General features: G+C 43.8%; 1 long non-coding RNA gene across 1 annotated transcript in view; it reads right to left on the bottom strand.

The window, feature by feature from the left end:
* Positions 1-5,935: 5,935 nt before the first annotated feature.
* LOC125699411 (uncharacterized) overlaps positions 5,936-20,312 on the bottom strand; it is a 39,034-nt gene continuing 24,657 nt past the window's right edge. The window contains exon 3 of the long non-coding RNA XR_007379549.1: positions 5,936-6,686. This is a non-coding gene — a long non-coding RNA (uncharacterized LOC125699411). The remainder of the gene's footprint in view (positions 6,687-20,312) is intronic.

Below are 20,312 nucleotides of genomic sequence, written 5' to 3' on the forward strand. Positions count from 1 at the left end.
GGCACAGCTTGCAGGATACAGAAGGCCTAGGAGACTTTGCCCTTTGCATACAGTTGGACTATAAAATGCTACGACTTTTCCACAATCTGAAACAGCTTTGTTTTATTTGCAAAATAAATCTTTCAAAATAGACTGGAATTTAGCTCATCTTTTTACTGGACTATATTCTTGGCCTTTTTTTCCACTGTGGTACTGCAGCACTCATAAAGCTTGGGCTGAAGACTACAGTGTTGAGTCTCCCCTCCGAGTCTTTGGAGCCGGGCAGGATGCAAAAGCCCAGGGAGAGGGCAGCAACTTCATCTCAGCCATCACTCTCCATGGCCACTCACTGCACTCCAAGTGGACCAAAAAGGGCCTACTATTTGAGGAACCTTCCTAGCGCTGACCGTGCACAGATTATGCTCCTGCTGCTGCTGCTGCTTCTTTGGCAAACACCTCGTATGTGGTCAATACGCTCCCATTAAGGATGAAGGCAACAGACTGCAGAAGTCTCCTACACTAAGTTCGCTATTTTAGAGCTTACGCCTGGTACACAGAGAGCCTGGTTGCCCATTCCCCATAATGTAAGGGTCTTGGGCAACTGTGACTGGAAAAGCAGCAACTTGAGTCACACAGCTGGCTTCAGCTGCCTCAGAATGCTCAGAGCGTGTGCACCCACACGGGTTTTATATCACACTCAGATCCCTGTAACAGTACAAAGCACTAAACCAAAACGGTAACATTTACACTCACTTTATCCTAGTGTAATCAATGAAATGAGGTTTAACACTGTGAAAAACCAGTGCCTGACTCTTTTTAAATTCCATTTTCAGCCAAAAAGACAACCACTGGGAAAAACTCAATCACTGATGAAGTTCTGCAGAATCATTTTACTCACTCCCTTCAAAAGTTTTAATAAAGTTGTAGTTATCACAAACATTTGCCCCACAGAGACTTTTCTCCTTTGAAAAAAAGCAGAGTGCTCCCAAGCTGACTCTTATCCTGATATTTCATATAAACATACAAAGTGCAATCTGTGACACAGCACCAAGGGTCATTTAGAGGTCTTGTGCCATGTTGAACTAATTATAAGAAAAACTGGCAAGAAAGTAACGCATGACAGGCTTGTATATTTCAGATACCTTCTGCAGAACACTGAGAAAAAGTCCAAAAAACAAAAACAAAAAAAAAACAAACACCATAAGTCTGTAATAAAAATCTCACTTTTTTCTCAAGTTTTCATAGCAACTGTTTTTCACGGTTAGGAACACAACATACTTCTGGGTACCTTCTGATTTAAGCAGGGTGAGTTTACTGTCATTACCAGAAAGCAGTATCCACTCCACCACCAATTCCAGGCACATTGGGTGTAATTGGAAACAATTTGCACAACTTCACAGAATCACAGAATTGTAGGGGTTGGAAGGGACCTCCAGAGATCATCGAGTCCAACCCCCCTGCCAAAGCAGGTTCCCTACAGCAGGTCGCACAGGTTGGCATCCAGGCAGGTCTTGAACATCTCCAGAGAAGGAGACTCCACCACCTCCCTGGGCAGCCTGTTCCAGTGCTCCGTCACCTCACTGTACAGAAGTTCCTTCGCACATTGGTGCAGAACTTCCTATGCTGCAGTTTCCGGCTGTTTCCCCTTGTCCTGTCTCCACTCACCACTGAAAACAGTCTGGCCTCGCCATTCTGCCCCCCACACCTTAGATATTTGTAGACCTGGATCAGGTCCCTTCTCAGCCTTCTTTTCTCAAGGCTGAACAGACCCAGTTCACTCAGCCTTTCTTCATAGCAGAGATGCTCCAGGCCCTTCACCATCTTTGTGGCCCTCCGCTGGACTCTTTCCAAGAGATCCCTGTCTTTTTTGTACTGGGGAGCCCAGAACTGGATGCAGTACTCCAGATGAGGCCTTACCAGGGCAGAGTAGAGAGGGAGGATCATCCCCTGAAGCCTCCTGTTAGGTAGAGGTGGGCTATGAGATATCGCACTGAACTGTGGCTAAATTACAAGAGCAAAAGATCAACAAATCCAAACCAGAGAGAGTGCTCCTCACTGACTCAGCAAGGGGGCACAACCTATTGCAGCAGTTTCTTTTGACACTGTAAACCCTGACACAAAACTCTTACTGTTGTGGTTTGGTGATTTTTTGTTGTCAGTATTCCACATCAGAACATCCAGATCACAACACGTGGAGCAGGGGGAGTTAAAGAGTTAAAGTTCTGGTCCCATTTACTGCCTCGTATGGGCATTTTGAGTACCCTGAGGAGAGGGGAGGGGCGGCATCCCCGAAGGACCTGGCGGGAAAGGTGAAACTCCGGAGGACGCCAAGCTCCGCCTCTCCTTCTTGCCCCGGCTCAGCCGTCTCAGCTCGCCGCGCAGCACAGCACGTGCTTTGCCTCGCACCGCCGTGGTTTGACTCGCACTTTGCATACTTTCGTCTCTCTCATTTTTTTCGATTTGGTTATATTTGGTAAATTATCGTTCCTCCTCAGATCGCTGCCGTTGTGTTTCCTCTTCGTTAAAACTATCTGCTAGCTCTCTGCCCTTTCCCCTCTCCCGGAGCACACGCGGCCCGGGGCCGGCCGGGTCGCACGGCAAGCCGTTAGTACAGCTTCGTTGTTTTCTCCTTTCCCCGGGGCCTCTGCCCCCGTCAGGGACTTAGATCTAGGGCTAAGCCTGTGACACTTTATGGGGCTAGAGAAGACGGGGCAGTTAGGGCAGTTAGAGACGGGTGGGACGACGCACCTGGTTGCCCCTGGCGACAGCACAGTCATGCCGGCGTCCCGGCCACGGCAACCGGCCCACCGAAACCAACGCACACCTCTTCCCTGCTTGCTCCGGCAAGGCTCTGCAGGTGAAGAGGGGGGACCAAAAGTGACGCTTGGCCCCACATTTGATAATATTTGGCTTCAGGCCAGCAGACCCACCTGCCCAGCAAAGTGCAGTGGACCCCAGCCCGTGCCCAGCCTTTGCAATGAAAGACACCGCTCACGACGCTGGTGGCACAGCTCCAACTTCCAGCACCCTGCTCGATGAAATCAGTGAGCTGTGCGTGCGGATCATGCTGCTCTGCCTTAACACCAAGCAGGTAAATACTAAGTACTGCTAATGGCAAAGGGCAGAAACCCAAGCCGTGTGAACCGGTGAGACGAACTGTGATCTGCTGGTCATGGATGTGATCCATTCAAGCGTGTGACAACTGAGGCACACGCAGATCAGAGTCAGCTCAGCCAGGGGCTGGTAGATAGGGATGGGGAACAGAGTAGGCCCTGCATCGTGCACGGATGTGGTTTTGGACCTGCTCCAAAAGCTGGACACTCCCACGTCCACAGGCCCAGATGGACTGCACCCAAGAGTGCTCAGGGAGTTTGTGGGTGTGCTTGCCAAGCCATCCTTCCACAGTCCTGGCTAACCAGGAATGTCCCGGTGGACTGGAGATTGGCAAATGTGACGGCCAGTCACAAGTGCCGTCCCCCCAGGCTCAGTGCTGGGGACGCTTCTATTTCACATCTTCAGTCATGACCTATAGTTGGGAGGCAGTGTTGATCTGCCAGGTGGGAGAAAGGCACAACAGAGGGACCTAGAGAGACCAGATCGCTGGGCCAGGGTAAACTCCATGAGTTTCAATAGGGGCAAGCATCAGGTCCTGCATTTTGGTCACAACCAACCCAGGCAGCCCTACAGGCTGGGGGAGCAGTGGCTGGAAAGCTTTCTGACAGAAGGGCAACAAGCCTCGTGAAGGGCTTGGAGAATATGCCTTATGGGGTATGACTGAATGAACTGGGCTTTTTTAGCCTGGGGAAGAGGAGGCTTAGGGGAGACCTTACTGCTCTCTTCCAATACCTCAAAGGTGATTGCAGCAAGAGCGAGGCTGGTCTCATTGCTGACAGGAAGAGGGGAAATGGCCTCAAGTTGTCCCAGGGGGGAGTTTTGGTTGAACATCAGGAAAAACTTATTTACAGAAAGGATGGTTAAGCACTGTAATAGGCTCCCCAGGCAGGTAGGAGGTTGAGTCACCATCCATGCATGTGTTTAAAAACCATTTGGATGTGGTGCTCAGGGGACGTGATTGAGAGGAGGGTTGTTAGACTTAGGGGGTAGTATGGTTAGGTTGTGGTTGGACTCGATCATCTTTAAGGTCTTTCCCAACCTGAACAATTCTATGATGCTATGATTCTAGGAGCAGCGGGCAGTGCCGCGTGCAGCGATGCCCTTCTCTGTGCTACCAGTAGCACCAGGACATATCCAACAACATCGCTGTCCACCTCTGGACAAGAAGCGTAAGCACTGCAGTGTGAGACTGCAGAACGGTGGCAACCAAATGGAGAACTGCACAGGTAAACAGCAGGATGAATTCATACCAGCAGCCAAGAAGAGGTGCAGAGACTTACCAGAATTACCAGCCCCTCTGCACACAAAAAGCCTTTTATCCAGCAACCCAAATGGGAATGAGAAAAAACAAGCTCGGCCGAGCTGTCCTCAAGCCCTAAGTTTGGCTGCCCAGCAGCACAATACTCAAGAAAGCTGCAAGACAGCCCAAACAAACAGAAGTTCCAACCTGAACCGGTGCAGCAAAAACAGGCTGAGGGCCAGAAACCATCAGGCAAACGTACATGTAAAACAAAACATCTCAATGTGCAGGGAAGAAAGAGATCATTCTTTGCTATGGATGACCCGTTTGACATCAAAGATACGCAAGATATGGTCGCACCACCAAAAAAAGTGATGAAGCAAGCAGAGCCTGCTCTGCACCGTGGCTCCTTGCCCACCAAATCCTAACAGCAGAACCTGCACAAGCAGCTGCAGCAGCCCCCCTCGCTGCCGACCATCCAGCCTGCCGTGCTGCAGTGGACAGCCCTGCCAGAACATGCCACCTGAGGCCCACTCTGTCCATGTGACAACAATGTGGGACCTCAGGCCTCTCAGTTGCTCTCATATTAGCAAGGACTCCCGTTTGAGAACTTTCCAGGAACTGTTACATTCTGTTTAAGCCTTTTAGATATTAACGTTAATAGTTTTATGTTGTTTCTTTATTGTAGTGTTTGTTCTAGAGTTACTTCATTAGGTATATTTTCCAATGCAATTGTTTCTGCAAATAAAAGACACTGTTACATATGAAAATGTCCTTCCTTTAGATAAGAAAGCTGAATTCTGGTTGGATGGATTCTCTTTTTTACAAAATTGTTCTGTTTCATTACATGCACACAGGCACTAGTATAAGTCTGTTATTACTTGCAATTTCTTTCCTGCTTTAGGGAACACATCTGCACACGGGCTTTGTTTCATGCAAAGCACAGGTTACACAGAACGTACTTCTTGCGGGTGATGGAAACAAAGTCACGTGGTTTGCTTGGCAGAGAGAGAGGATTCGGTGAGGTACTTGGTGATATTACTGTTGTTGTTCTCAATACAATAATTAAAAATAAGATTGCTGAATCAGACGATTTCAGTGATCTTTGCCTACCTTAAGAATTCCATAATTCTTAAGGATTATACAACCAGCAAGAAGTGGCTGGAGAAACCTCACCAATGTGGGAGATGATGCTTCTAGGAAATGTGAAGCACACCTGCAGGTTCAGGGTCCTGGCAGACAAAGGGAGCCTGACCATCACTGAAGACTGGGGCAACAACACACTGACTGAGCATCTCGGCTTCTTCCATGTCTGGGGAAGCCAGTTCTCCATCCTCATTCATCAGAGGCAGAACGCTCTCTCTGGCCTGCCTCCTGCCCACATGCCTGTAGAACCACTTCATGTTCTTTTTCACATCCCTTGCCAAGTTCAGCTCCATCTGGGCCTCCAATCTTAACCTCTCTAATGCTCTCCTCTGCTGCTCAACAGTGACTAGTAAAGCCGAATCCTGCTGGTAGTCATTCATGAATTCATGCATACATATCAATATCTCAGTGACTTTGAGCTGTGAGAATTTTATTTTACAGATACAGTCAAATAAAATTCATCTAGGCAAGACAAAGTGCATAGCAGTAACTATAAGCCTTGATAAATATAATTTTTAAAACGAGCCCAAAAGCAATAAAGCAGGTTACAATATCAAAGAGCAGAATCCTAAATTCAGCCTCATGGTTTCCCTAGCTAAAGCCTGCATACTCTGACAGAATCAGAAGTCCTTACATCTTGATAGCAAACCACAACAAAGCTCCAGGTAGTAAGAAAAGCACTGGACTTTGCTTATTCCATGTCTGCCATCACTCCATCTCTCAACCCACTACTAGAAAATTTAGACAAAGTTTTTCAGCCTGGCTTCATTTAATGAGAAGCTCCATACTGTTATTTTTGCTTACTGCCAAGAAAAACAACCTTTTCAGAAGTCACATCTTTGCAAGGCAAATTCTGTTTGTCAAAATACAGGGTTTTGCCTACTTTCTTTGTCTTACTCTTATTTTAAAACTCCTTCTTCAAAGCAAGCATCACACAAAAATCTACAGCTTTAACCAGGCATCCCATCTCACATGTAAAATGCACCCAGCTGTATATCTCCCATACTGTCAAAAGAACTGAGGGGCCCTGGTGTCAGGTTTTGATGTTAACATCTTCCTAGACAGATGACCTCTGGGTTAGGTACTGCACAGCTCTGGTCTGCAGGGCTCCAGTGCCTGATACAAAGCACCTGTCCATTGAAGGAAGCCTCCCCGTACCGGAGGAACGCTCCAAAACTTTGGCTGCTGCTCATCATTCAGTATGTCACTGCAGAAGAAATGAGTATTTGGATAATAGGCGTGGACAGATGCAATTGCAAACAGATTTGTTTAACGGTCTCCAACCTTCTGATTTGCAAACATCAGTGTATTTTTCAATAGAGATCCAGATCCTAGAAGAATTACGCTCTGAATTTGTAACTTCAGTTATCTTTTGTGAGTGCCCTCAAGGGGACCCACACTGTTCTGAAAGCTGCCAACTAGATCATATTTACTACTGAACGCTTTCAGATAATGAACTTCAAATGAGAACTGCCCAACCAGCCCGTCTCAAAAACAAAAATAGCTGTAATGAGCGTGGCCTAGACATCAGCACTCAAGATTTTAATTCCTAAGAATAGAAATAGAAACTTAATCTCTCACACCCATTTCAGTAAAAAGCAGCTTGGTTCAAAAGTTAAAGCACTAGTTAGCTGGAAACATAGATCTCTTAAAAATGTCTGAGCTTTTCAACACAAATATTCATGGAACTGTAAATGCCTTACCAGCTTTGCAGTTATACAGTTTGAAACCAGAAAGTGAACACCGTCTGATGGAAGAAAAAATAAGGTATTTTATCCAAGACAGATGTTAAGACATTGCTTTTTTGGCAGCCTTTCCTCTTGTGATCACGTTTGCTTTCATACCGACAGCGAGGCGAGCCAGCCTTTCTCAACACTGCTCAAAGCCCCTCCTAGCCCTACTGCTACATCTGCCATCCAGAACAGTCAGCACCTCTGCAACTATCCATCCTAATCATAAAAATTCACATATTTCACATTTTCAGATCTACCAGAACGTACAAGTTACATACAGATGGTTGGAGGAACCCAACAAATGAGACACTTGGGTCAATAAAACAAAAAGCAAACAAACCCCCTGAGAAGAACATTTCTTTTCACCACTTTCATAGCAGTTTCCCCATTCTCTGTATACTGAATGGATGTGATTATAACGTGAAGCCATACATTGATAAGTGAAGTAATGCTCATAGAAAGATGATACTGGGATGGCTGATAGGGATTAAGAAAATGGATAGCTTTTTGGATATCCATTAATCTCCTCAGGTTTTGTATCTCTGACATTGAAATACAACACTCTAGATACACAGGTAAAGAGCATGTTGAACTCAGGGTGAAATGCTTATGGCAAGAACTCAGTGCTGATCAGAGCAGCAAAGAACCACAACTGCCCTTCTCAGCCTTGTTCAATATTTGGACTCAGATCAGTGTTTGGATACAGAGCCTAAAGAAGGTTTACTCAGAACTCAAACACAAATGTGATTTGCAGAAAGATCAACGTCATGTATGTATCAAGTCTCCTGACAAATAACGTCAGCAATAGCAATCCAAAACAAATGAATGCATATGCCTTACAACTGCACTCCATCTAAAGAAATATTAGCTGAACTACTCTGCACTGTGGCATGACCAAGAGGAGCAGAAGCTGCTGTGACACAGAGCCCAAACTGAGGTCAGTTTCCTGCTCTGAAGCTGAAAGGCCATGTGTTTCTTGGGTCCTTGCTCAAACTACACCTCAGTTGCTGGGTTTTGCTTATAATAAAGCAGTAACTGGACAGCCTTTAATCCTTACATTTTTGTGTCAATTTTAATTATGAAAGATGTGATAATTGAGATTGTCCTTACATAAATCCAATTTGCTATTAGCTAGAAAACCTTTTGGTTAACTCGATGGGATTTCTTGATACAGTGTTTGCACAGCACTGAGGGATCACGCTGAATGGTAATTTTATGAAATTAGTGAAAATCTCCTAACATGGAAGAGAGAGCAAGCACTCAGTTCAGTTAGAGCCTTCAGCTTCCAGCCAATTTCATTTTTTCTTATTGTTTTAGTGTGTGAAATGGGAGATTGCAGGCTGCAAGGAAAGAAAAAAGCCTAGATCTTGTGTGGAAATGAAAGAAGTGCAGATAGACTGAAGAAAACATTAAGACACAGAGCATTCAGGAACAGTACCGTTTCACCTTACTGATTCTTTCCAACTAGCCTGCCTGTACAGACACTGAGCAAGGGAACCTTGGGAAGGGAGACAGCCCTGACCATCAACGTGCAGAGGCAACTCAGCTGAAAGGGAGAGCTTCGTGCAAATATTCAAAGCTGGGATGAGGAAACGAGGTTTGTTTACAGATGATCCCATAAAAAAACAAAAGGTTTTCCTCTGAGGACTGGATGTCCATCTTTAAGTTTTACTCGCTAATAAAAAGTACTGAAGGCTTTGCATTACTATCAGTTGTAAGCAAACTGACACAGCTAACATTCAACTGTACGTATGAGACATGACCTGAATGCTATCAGTCATGTCACCTGAATGTTATCACAGTCAACACTTCTATGTTTCCATTTTCATTCAACTTTGACGCAGAATAAAAGATGTGATCATGCAAATACATATTACGCTCACTTTTTGCTGGGTAACATCATGTGCAAAGCTACAGAAATTGAATTAAGACAAATTTGAAATGCTCTTTGTTTTCCTGTTGTTTTAATTTCCATTTTTCGTGTTTTTTCCAGAGGCTGGTTTTAGCCTATTACATACAGTACCTGTCAGTTTCTTGCCTTGTCAATCACTTGGCCAGACATTTTACTGTTCATTGATTCTTGCAGATCTTCAGGCTTTGTATTCTGAAGCGAGCAATATGAAATAGATGTGTTGATCTTACAAAATAAGTCTTTCATAGACATGTGCTCTAGTTAAATCAGAGATATAGTATTAAAATTTCTGCTAGCTTTGTGCAGCAGGGTACAGCATGGGAGTTTTTCAGACACTAATGGGAAGCCGGTGGCAAACCCTGCAACCATTATCCTCAGCAGATCAAGATTTTTAAACACATCGCTTCTTCCTCAGTCATTAGTGTCTTCTTAAAACAACATCATGCTTTGTTTTCTTGATCAAAGCCCTCAACTTAGGAGTTTGGAAATAAATTTCACTTTGGTGTTTTCCTTTTCAAAACACATCAGTCTCAAAAGCAGGCTGATCTTTGGTGATGTACTGCGATGGATTGCACTTAGTAGACAGTTTGCCACTCATGGAAAGGGATTGTTCTCCCCTGCACAGCAGCACCACGTGTGTGCTCACACCCGAGACAAAGCTGGACAGACAGAAGTGCTCAAAGATGAAACTGGAGGGAACGATGCTCTCTGGCTGCTTTGTTGGCAGCCACTGTTTGGAGGGTGCCTTACAGCATGCTTCCATCCTACAGATGTCACACACCAGGGACAACTCTGATGGCCCCAGTGTGGAACTTCTGAATGATGGCAGTGGCAAATCCGAGACTTCAGGGACAATCTCTGCAACCCTTTGCTGTATCCACATAATAACTCTCCTACCTCAGTAGCTGCTTAATAACATCTGTACAAACAGATTATTATCCACTAGCTTACTACATCATTTCTTGTCACTTCTAGGGCCTGAAGAATTGCTTCCGGACTTCGGTGGGAGGTTTGCATGAGCCAAGACAAAAAGAAGTAATAAGGCTTAACCTACCCATGTATTCATATAATTTAAATTTCTTTGTTTCATTTATTCCCTGTTTGCTTCCTCTCTTCTATGATACACACACAGAAAAAACCTGTTATCTAAATTAGGGCAGAGTTTGATTTTCTAGGAAAAGATGGAATCCTTCAGCTGGAGAAGGAAAAAACCTATCAATGAAATTACTAAACATTGCTGATCTCCTGTTAAATCCCTATGCAGCCCTACTAGAACAAATAGATTAATTATATTCCTGTGCACCGAGATCCAGAATACTTCATTTATTGCCTTAAACTACATCTACTGCCAGTCATCTAATGAGCAGTAGCTTTTCCTGGTAATACAGATAATCTCTTTGGAGAGAATTAGTTCTTGGAAAGTAGAAGTGCACCTTTCCTTAAATTCCATTTTATGCTTTCAATTCCTGAGGGAATGCGGGGAGGATCATAAGGAAGGAAGGGAAGAAGGAAAGGCAGATTAAGGATGTTACAGTAATATTCTTTTGTTCAACATCTGCATGCTAGAGAGATTACACAATCTTCAGCAGATCAGCAAAAGAAGATTTGAAGCGTCTAGCGTTAAAGCTTCAAAGCTGCAACACTCCTCTCCACCCACCCAACATCTCCAGGTCCACAGCTGTAGGAAACATTCCAAATCTCACCCAACTTCTAGACTTTTCTTTCAAACCTTAAAAAAAAAAAAAGCAAAATGCAAAAAAATTGCTCCACATCCATAACCTTGGGATAAAAGCAGTGGCTGCAGTACAGAATCTCAAGAGAACCCACACGTGCTCTCTCCCTGCAAGATCTCAGGTCAACTCTAGGAGGAACGTTGAGCGCTACAAAGCACAACTAGCTTCTTTTATGGTGTTAAGGGGGAAAAAAAAAAAAAAAAAAAGCAGAATAGCCAACAAAGAAACCAGCACAGAAATACAAGTTTCAGTACTTCTAATCAGGCTGCTTAGGTGATGCATTACAGACAGCAAGGCTTGCAGACTGCAACTCAGTGGTACTGTCCATCCAAGGCATGAAAAATGGCTCAGCTGGAAATCCCTGGCTGTAGGTGAAAGGTGATCACCCACTTAACTTCAGCACTTTAGTGAAGTACAGACACATATTCTGAATGTCCAGATGAAGAAAAATGAGGGAAAAATTACTGTATGATCAGCAGTAAATCCTTTCTCTTGCTTGCAATGACTTTAAGAGCCTCTAACAAAACAGTTTTCAGTTGAGCTGCGCACAGAGAGAGCTCACCTCCGTGCTGAGGTTATAAAAACATCAGTGAAGAAAATTGTGTGTTTTAGGAGAAAATTGAGGTTCTGAGAATGATGCTCTTCCTGCCTAACTCAGGACAGAAACCTCTTGCAACACAGACCCTACAGGATGCTGCCCCAGGGATCGCTTTCATTATCACAGAATGGCCTCTCTCTCCTTCTCACCCTGTGAATGCTGCAGCCCCAGCAGCAGGAATGCTGTGCTGAGATCTCCATGGATCCAGCTGTGTGGGATGATCCCCAGGTGGGATGACACTGCTGGAGGAGGACAGGGCATAAGGTATCAGTGCAGTGCCACCACTATCCTTAACGTAAAAAATCCCCAAGCCTTCTAAAAATGCTGCCAGCCTTGCCCTAAAGGTGTGCAAGACTGATTTTACTTCTAGTCTCAGAATCCACTGATTATATTCTTAAAGGATATCAATAAATTATTACTCTACCAGGAAGTATTTCCTGAAGATCTACCTTGGAAATAGCTTTTTGAGTAAATTTCTTGCAATTTCAATATTTGCCACCTAACACTTTGCATCTGATCAGAAAAAAAATTGTGTAACTTTGACCTGATGCAAAGTAAAAGTGTGAAGCAACAAGAGTCAATTTGCTGGGCAACGCTAAGACATAATGTGGTGGAGTACAATGCCGATTTGCAGAGCGAGTCAAAATGCCTGAGCTCTCTCTTTTGTGATATCTGCAAATCACTGAATAATGTGGTTCACTGACCAAGTGAATTATTTTTGAGGAGTTTGGCACATCTTTAATTACAAGATATGTAAAGACGTAATGGAAACATGCTGTGCATATTTCTTTATGGCTGCTGAACTTTTCTTATGGAAAAGCACCTGTTTTTATTAAATTGTCTCTAGACAGAATAGAATGTACAGGGTATAGGTTGACAGCATGTTTCTCAACGCGTATTACTCAGCAGCTAAGCAACCTTAGCAACAATATAGATCGCCCATGTATACAGATTGCACCTATACACAAAGCTACAGATAGATAAAAACAGATGTGCAGGAAATAGATTTACTCTTACTATGAGTATGTTTAAATTGCAGCAGCATATCGATAATATCATAATGTTTCTTTTGCTGAGGGAGACAAAAAAAAATGCACATCAGGATCCCCATCACTAAACACTGATGTGCCCTTTATGCTTAAAAAAAATAAATAAATAAAATCAGGAATTTGCATGCTGACAATGATTATGTAAATGCCTTGTTTTGAGAACCAAGTCCCAGAAGATTCCCCAGCAGAAAGCAATTCTCCTTTAAAGGTTTCATCATGGTCCAAATCAGTGGTTTTTAAAACACCATTTTTAGTAATACAATAAATAGCCTCTTTGATGATTGCCATTTGCTTTCCTTCCAAACTGTGGGCCTTCTTGCTTTGCAGCAGCAGCAGCCCCAGTAGCTTCTCTTTTTCTGTCAATTTTGAGGGGCTGTGGCAGATGGCAGTCATGCTTTAAAGCTTGCAATCTTTACTCAACTGACCAAAATTCAGAGCTGACCTGCTTGGAGCACACGGGGAGTCCAGATGATCTCCCAAGGTCCCTTTTAACCTGAATTATCCTGTGATCCTTCGGCTCTCCATAACTGAGTTTCCAGGCTCAGAAAGGCACAGCACAGAGATAGAGCAGGGCTACATCTAGCTTTAGAGCAGAGCAGCCATTCTCAGTGTGCAGCCCAGCATGCTCATCCCAGGACACAAACAAGACTGCACTAGCTCCTAGTGCATTATGATTTTTCTTCAAAAGCAACCGATGCACACAGAGGCAGGAAACCACTCCTGGCAGTGCTGCAGAGAGGATGAGCAGAGCACCAAGACTGCAGGGCTTAGCTGGGAGCCGCTGCTCCCCCAGCATAGGCACCGGCACATGGATGTGGTGCTATTGCAAGGAATCCTTTTATTCCACCAGCTGCTACTGCTGAGATCTGAAACTGAGACCCAGTATGTGATCTCATGGATGAGTGCAAAGCTCACAAGCTCTCGTGTCTTAACTGAGGAGAAAGGCTCTGTTTAGTTGTGCCAGAATAAATGAACAATGAAGGTAGCTTGGATGTCTTGAAGCTGTTTAGGGCTGGCAGTCGATTTGAATCACTCTGAAGCAGAGCTTAAGTATTTTCCCAAAGAAATCTATGCCTCAATGACTTTAAACTCTCCTTGTGCTTCTATGACCCTGGGCTGCTCTGTATTATGGCAGCAGGGATGGCTGTGCATTTCCTCTTGAGTGCTTCCTGCACACCTCAGCTAGAAAACCTTTCCCTGAAAATGCCTGCAGGGCATTCAAGCTCTGCTTTTTCTAGAGCCCATGAGCAGCCAGCAAAGGCAGGAGCAGCGCTGAGAGGCTCACCTAAGTTACTTTATGGCAGATTTTCAAAAGGATGGTCTGGAAACATCACTCACACCATGCTGCAGCTGTGTTCTCTCTCAGACGAAGAGAAAAGCCCAGCAGCACCGTAGGACACTGACCGGGTGTCCACACTAATTAAGCAGTTAGGGATTTTTATTTTATTTTATTTTTTTCCAAAGTTGTTGCAACATTCACATGCTGGGAAATAAAAAGAAGCTGTTTGGAGGATGCAGTTGTCCTACAATTCAAATTTAGAGTTACAACAACTGACAAAGATCCATTAGAATACAAGCTTGCAGTTCCTCACTTAAGAAATTAATCCACATACACGTAAAACTCACCTGCACAAAATCTCTGCCTTTGGGACCTGCCAGCTACATGCTAAACTCAATGAGACCGCTGTGAAATAGTATCAGCGCACTAAAATAAGTAACCCTCTCTCCCTCAGCCTCTCTCAGTCCACACACACTACAGAATTTCCTTAGGAGACGATGCAAAAGCAACTCACATAGGAGAACGCTACAAAATCCTACATCTCGCCTTCCAAGGTGAGCAATGATAACAATAAAAGCACGTCCTCCCCTCCTCACAAACCAGTAGAGGAATGGGAAAAATAAATTCCAGGTGGAGTTTTTGGGGAAAAAAATTTCCTTCACAAATAGAATCCATCATCCACGCTTCCCTTTCTGTATTTATTTGTAAAATTAACAGCAACACATATGTAATCTTCTAGAGAAATAATTGATCCCACTGCCCTGGATAGGAGCTACTGGCAATGATTACAGTGTCACACAGATCACTTCTGCGTGCAGAAGGCTGACACCAGGGCACACACGCAGGCTTATGTGAGAAGTTCCAGTGGAGAAAAAAGGAAGGAAACAAAACCAGGAAAGTTATCATACGATGTAAGGCCTGTTGGTTTCCTTGCCACCTTCTGTGCTAAAGAAAATAAACCATTTACTCAGACAACACGTGCTATCAATTATTGGTCTAATTAATGACAGACTGCTACGAAACCAAGAAGTTTAAGGAAGAAGCACAAGTTGGCTCCTGATGTTTACAGTTTCTAGTAGGATGCTACCATGCCAGGCCAGGCAGAGCTGCAAACTCTGCGTGCCTTTCAGAAACAGGAAAAAGTAGGTGACAGTAGCTTCACCTCACCCCACGCCAGGACACACGAGCAGCTATGATAAGAGCATTTGCATGCAAGCAGCATGACACCCCCACTTCTCTGAAACAGGTTTCCTCCCCAGCAGTGACAGCTAATAGGAAAAAGAATAACCCAAAATTAAAATAATAAAACTAAAAAAGAGTTAGTCCAAAGGATTAAGTAGGAAATCAAAAATCTCCTAATTTTATATAAACAGGTATTTCCTGTAGAGATTTGAAGCATTCTGCCAATCGTCATTCCAAACTTCACTTTTGCGGATCACAGAATCACAGAATCACCTGGGTTGGAAGGGACCCCAAGGATCATGTAGTTCCAACCCTCCTGCCTAGCAGGGCCACCAAACATATACATTTAGACCAGGTTGCCCAGGACCCCGTCCAACCTGGCCTTAAACACGTCCAAGGACGGGGCATCCACAACCTCCCTGGGCAGCCCGTTCCAGGGCCTAACCACTCTCCTTGTAAAGAACTTCCCCCTAACATCCAACCTAAATCTTCCCTCCTTCAACTTAAAACCATTTCCCCTAGTCCTGCTATTGTCAGCCCTTTTGAAGAGTTTACTCCCCTCCTGGGTGTAGGTTCCCTTCAGGTATTGATAGGCTGCAATGAGGTCACCCTGCAGCCTTCTCTTCTCCAGGCTGAACAAGCCCAACTCCCTCAGCCTGTCCTCATAGGGGAGGTGCTCCAGCCCCCTGATCATCTTAGCTGCCCTCCTCTGGACCCTTTCCAAAATCTCAATGTCTTTCTTGTACTGAGGGCTCCACACCTGGACACAGTACTCCAGATGGGGCCTCACAAGAGCCGAGTAGAGAGGGACAATCACCTCCCTGTCCCTGCTGACCACCCCTCTCCTGATGGAGCCCAGGATCCCATTTGCCTTTCGAGCTGCCAGAGCGCACTGCTGGCTCATGTTCAGTCTCTCGTCCATCAGGACCCCCAGATGAGTCACAGCAACGAATGGCATGTGGTACGATGCTGATCTGTCATTTGCAGGCATTGTACAGGCAGGGTAATCCTGTCCTTACGAGCTATGCAAACCCCTTGCAAAAAAGTACAAGAAGTCATTTAATTAAAATGATTGTGTTCTATCTTCCAGAATCTGAAGTTTATAAAGAAAGATTAAAAACAAACTAACGGAGTCTTGGTTTGTGCTTGCATTGTTTGTCAGTGCTGCTATTAGACATCTCTCCCTTCAAGAAAACATTTTTTCCCAGCTTCCACATCTAAATCCTTGAACACCATGTTATCAGCAATGCATGTGTCCCTGCTGAAAACAGTCACTTCCACACCAAGTGTTGCAGACATTGGAGAACTTGTCTGGGACACTTTTTAATTTTATTTTTTGAGGAGGGAGAACTGCAAGAATTTCAGAAAAAAAGTCTCCATCAACTTTTGAAGGCCACTCTTTCTTCCATCTTTCAGTGGAAATAAAGTACTAATTCCTCAGTTTTGCCTTTATCTGCTAAAATAGTCACACCAACAAAACTGGAACTGTCATTCTGGAGTGCAAGGAAGTGAAGCAGTATTAAAATCAGCTTTCTCTACACAAGGAAACGCAACTGACTTCTTTCAGGGGAGGATTAACTTCTTCATGCTCAAAGAAAACTAGGGCGAGCAGAAATGCAAGCATCAAAACCTAAAAACTTCCTCTTAGTTCATAGAAAAATAATTCTATACAGAACCCTGGAGATGAGAATTAGAAACACCTCCAAAAGGAACTTTCACACATCAGACACAAGGGAAGAAGCATTCCTTTAACACTGAAGCATGACTTGAAAGCCACAGCTACATTACTTTAAAATATATATATTGTTTTGACTCAGTAAAATACTATGTTGAAGGATACTAGATAGCATTCCACACATACATTGATGCTATCAGGGAAAGCATCAAATGCTGAGCTGAAGCATGCAGATATTTTAAGCCCAAAATGGAAGGAAGAGCTGGTGAGCACATTTTTCCAGAGGCTGAATGAAAAGAAGGGTATAAAATGACAGGAGACTTATTTAAAACTGAATTTTCAGTGGAGATGAGGAGACAAAGTTCATAACGTTCAAGGGCTCAAACACAGATCATTCTAGACAATGACTAGAAAAAGAAATGAGTTATAGATTTCTATCTTCGCAGCTGACATACTGGGGAAAACAAACTACATGGGAAAGAGCAGCGACCGAACTTCTCACTAGAACCAACACCTCACCCTGGTAATAACCAGCTTCACACCACATGTACGCTCCTGTGGGCAGACAGTGTGATGGAGAGAGAAGTGAGACGGGAGGGATGGTTCTCACCATCACCAGCTCTGACTAACTTGGAGCGTTACGCAACTCAAGACTGAGTTCTGTCACAGAGGAAAACGGTGGTCTGGTTTTAATATCTGTCTAATTTCTACTTCAATAGTTTTCCCCTTGAGATAACTTTTCAGTAGATTCCTGGAGCAGGTGTTACCGTCCCTCCATAAACCTTGAGATAATGTAACTTTAATGATTTTCCAAATAAAAAGTGAAAGGCTATCAGGACAAATACCTCCATTTTTATTCCACTGAGATATTATTATGGTGATGGTAATAATTCCACAGGGGAATTACTTAGAATACACACTCAGCTCTGACCTGACCCGACTATAACTCAGATGATACCTTTCCTAAGTTGGAAGAATTTATTTTCATTTTCAACTGAGCTCATCTAATCAAAATGCTTCAACGTGACAAAGAGTTCATTGTTCCTGTGCAAACTGCAGTTACCAATAAAACCTTGCTATTACGAACCAGGCACTGCTACAGCAAATTCAGCCAATGCAAAGCTTAGGTTGGGAAGAGAATCCTCAAATGAATTAAAAAAATAGCACATTATACTTTGTTAGTAACAACACACACATTTAACACCATCTTTTGGTAACTGCAGCTGCAGACATAAAATTTTAAAGTAGGTCAGCATTTGCTCCTAAATTCAGCCTGTCGGACTACTGTAGTCCAGGTACCGAAGGGACACAAGGCAAAGCTAAGAGCAGACGTGGAGCCTTGAGGTCATTTTCAGGAACATTCAGGAAATCTTTCAATGTTAGGACTTCAGCTTTATTTATTTATTTAGTCTGAAGCTTCGTCTGTATTCTGCAACTATACACCAGCTGATTTAACACGGCATTACCCTTTCCTATAAGCACCATCTTGTTTCGGTTGCTACCTTCAGGTGCCCAGGAAGTAAGCACTGTTCTCATCACTGCCTTGTGTCACTTGGGCCAAGGTATTTCATACTGCTTGGACACCAGCAGCCTGTCCACACAGGACAACGTTTCAGAAAACGGCATTTAGTAAGTGAGCAGCTATCATGCTAATTAGTCTTATGGAGAAAATCTGCCAATGACAAAAGAAATTCAAGCAACATGTGAGACTAGGAAAATAACAACTGTTTAAGAGCAAAAAAAAGAAAAAAAAGAAAAATTATATACTTTCTTAATTTTTTCTGCTCAACTGGTCAGAACTGACTTATTTGATTGCATGCAAGCAAACACAGTCATGCTTACCTCTCTAAGACAATACATACACAGGAGCTCACAGACAAGCCAGCAGAGGTATGGTGCACACATACAGCAAGAAGTAAGGCTATAACACACAAAGCATTTTTCTCTGGTCAGTGTATGACCAGTATCTGAGCCATATTCTTGTACTGCAGAAATACATGCACAAAGTTTTGCAGTGCTGAACTTGTCATTTGAGCAAAACCTTTTGCTCACCCATATAACCACACAGCTATTAGCAAACAGTGTCATGCAGTTACATATTTAGAACTTGATTTCTATCCCTCTGGAGGACGAGGTTGTTAGCTACTAAACAATCATCAATAACTACAGAAAGTAAAAAAGGTAAAGTTTCACATTTTGAACGTAAAACAAGTGAGCAGTACAGAATGTGTTCTGCATTCTCTGCTTATTCAATTTTTGGTACGTAATTGCTTGCTGAGTAGGTCAGAGCTGCCTTGTCCTCATTCCAGAGGAGACAGGACTCTCAATGGACTGATATAGCTCTGACAAGCTGAACTCACTCCTTCAGATCTGATCAGTCCAAAGGGACTCATTTAGACAATCAGTTTTCAAATATAAGTCCTCATCACGTCCTCTCCAAACAAAGTCCAAGCCAAACAAGGCATGAATAGTTTTCAGCTTTACAGTTCTTCATTATTTTTAAACAAAATAATGGGAAATACTCATTTTTAGATCTCCCTTGGTACAAGAAAGTGAGTGAGAGATGTCCATTCTTCTGTCCTGTTGGCCTGCATTAGTTAGTACAGGCCACTGGCATTATGGCAGCCCTGAGTGCAGCTCCCCAAGCTGCAGCTTTCCCTTGTGATTCCCCTGCACAGCCCTCACCATAGATAGAGTTACAAAAGACTCATAGACAAGCTAGATCAGAGTCTAGGGGAACAGCAGTCAGATTCTCCATGATCTGTGTTTCTGTAATTACTACTAATGGATGCTCCGATGAACTGCTGGAGCCTAAAGCTCCTGGTGTCACCTCCTTGGTTCCTGCCAGATGGGGTTTTTCACTCATCTGCCACCTGCCTCTTCTGAGCTCTGTGCTGAGCCTGCAACCCATCCCAGCTCCTGGGTGGTGATCCCAGGAGCACAGAATACTCTCCAGCCCCAAATCGAGCTCATTCTCTACCCTCTGCTCCAGCAGATACACTTCTAAATGAATACTGCTGAATACTGCTGTGTTTGCTGATTGTTTTACAGTTTGTTTATTTCTCAAGTATGTAATATCATTGGGGAAGTGTTTTTAATTAGTTTGAAGATCTATTGTTTCAAAAGACTGAATGCATTTGCCAGCAAGGGGTCTTCATAAGCACAATGAATGTTACTGGTTATGCCTCTGTAGATGGATACTGACAGCTGCCAGCAGGCTCTGTTCATGCTTGGGCTGCCCAGGCCCCACACCAGCTCCAGCTCAGGTGTCACAGGAGGTGCATGAGCACAGCATGTGGCCGCAGAGCCTCTTGGAAATATCTACTGAAGAAAGGAAGAATTTCATTTCTTCCAAATCTCATTTGTTGCAAGTTATCCAACAACTGTGACCAAATTTTCATCATTGATCCACTGTACAAAATGGCAGAACTCAGAAAATAGCCATGAAATAAAGGAAGAACCAAATAATCAAAATGTTAACTCAGCACTATCTACTAATGAACTGTAATGCTGTAAGTGGATGACATGAATAGCCCTACTGGAGCCCCTTTCATACAGCAATGAACCAACCCTTTAGATTCAGGGATGGATCACCTGGGAAAAATACAGGGCTGCTGTCCAGATGTGCTGGGATGGAATCAAGAAAGCTAAGGCCAAGATGGAACTGAACTT

The sequence above is a fragment of the Lagopus muta genome, chromosome 12 (assembly GCF_023343835.1).
Source record: "Lagopus muta isolate bLagMut1 chromosome 12, bLagMut1 primary, whole genome shotgun sequence".
Lineage (NCBI taxonomy): Eukaryota > Metazoa > Chordata > Aves > Galliformes > Phasianidae > Lagopus > Lagopus muta.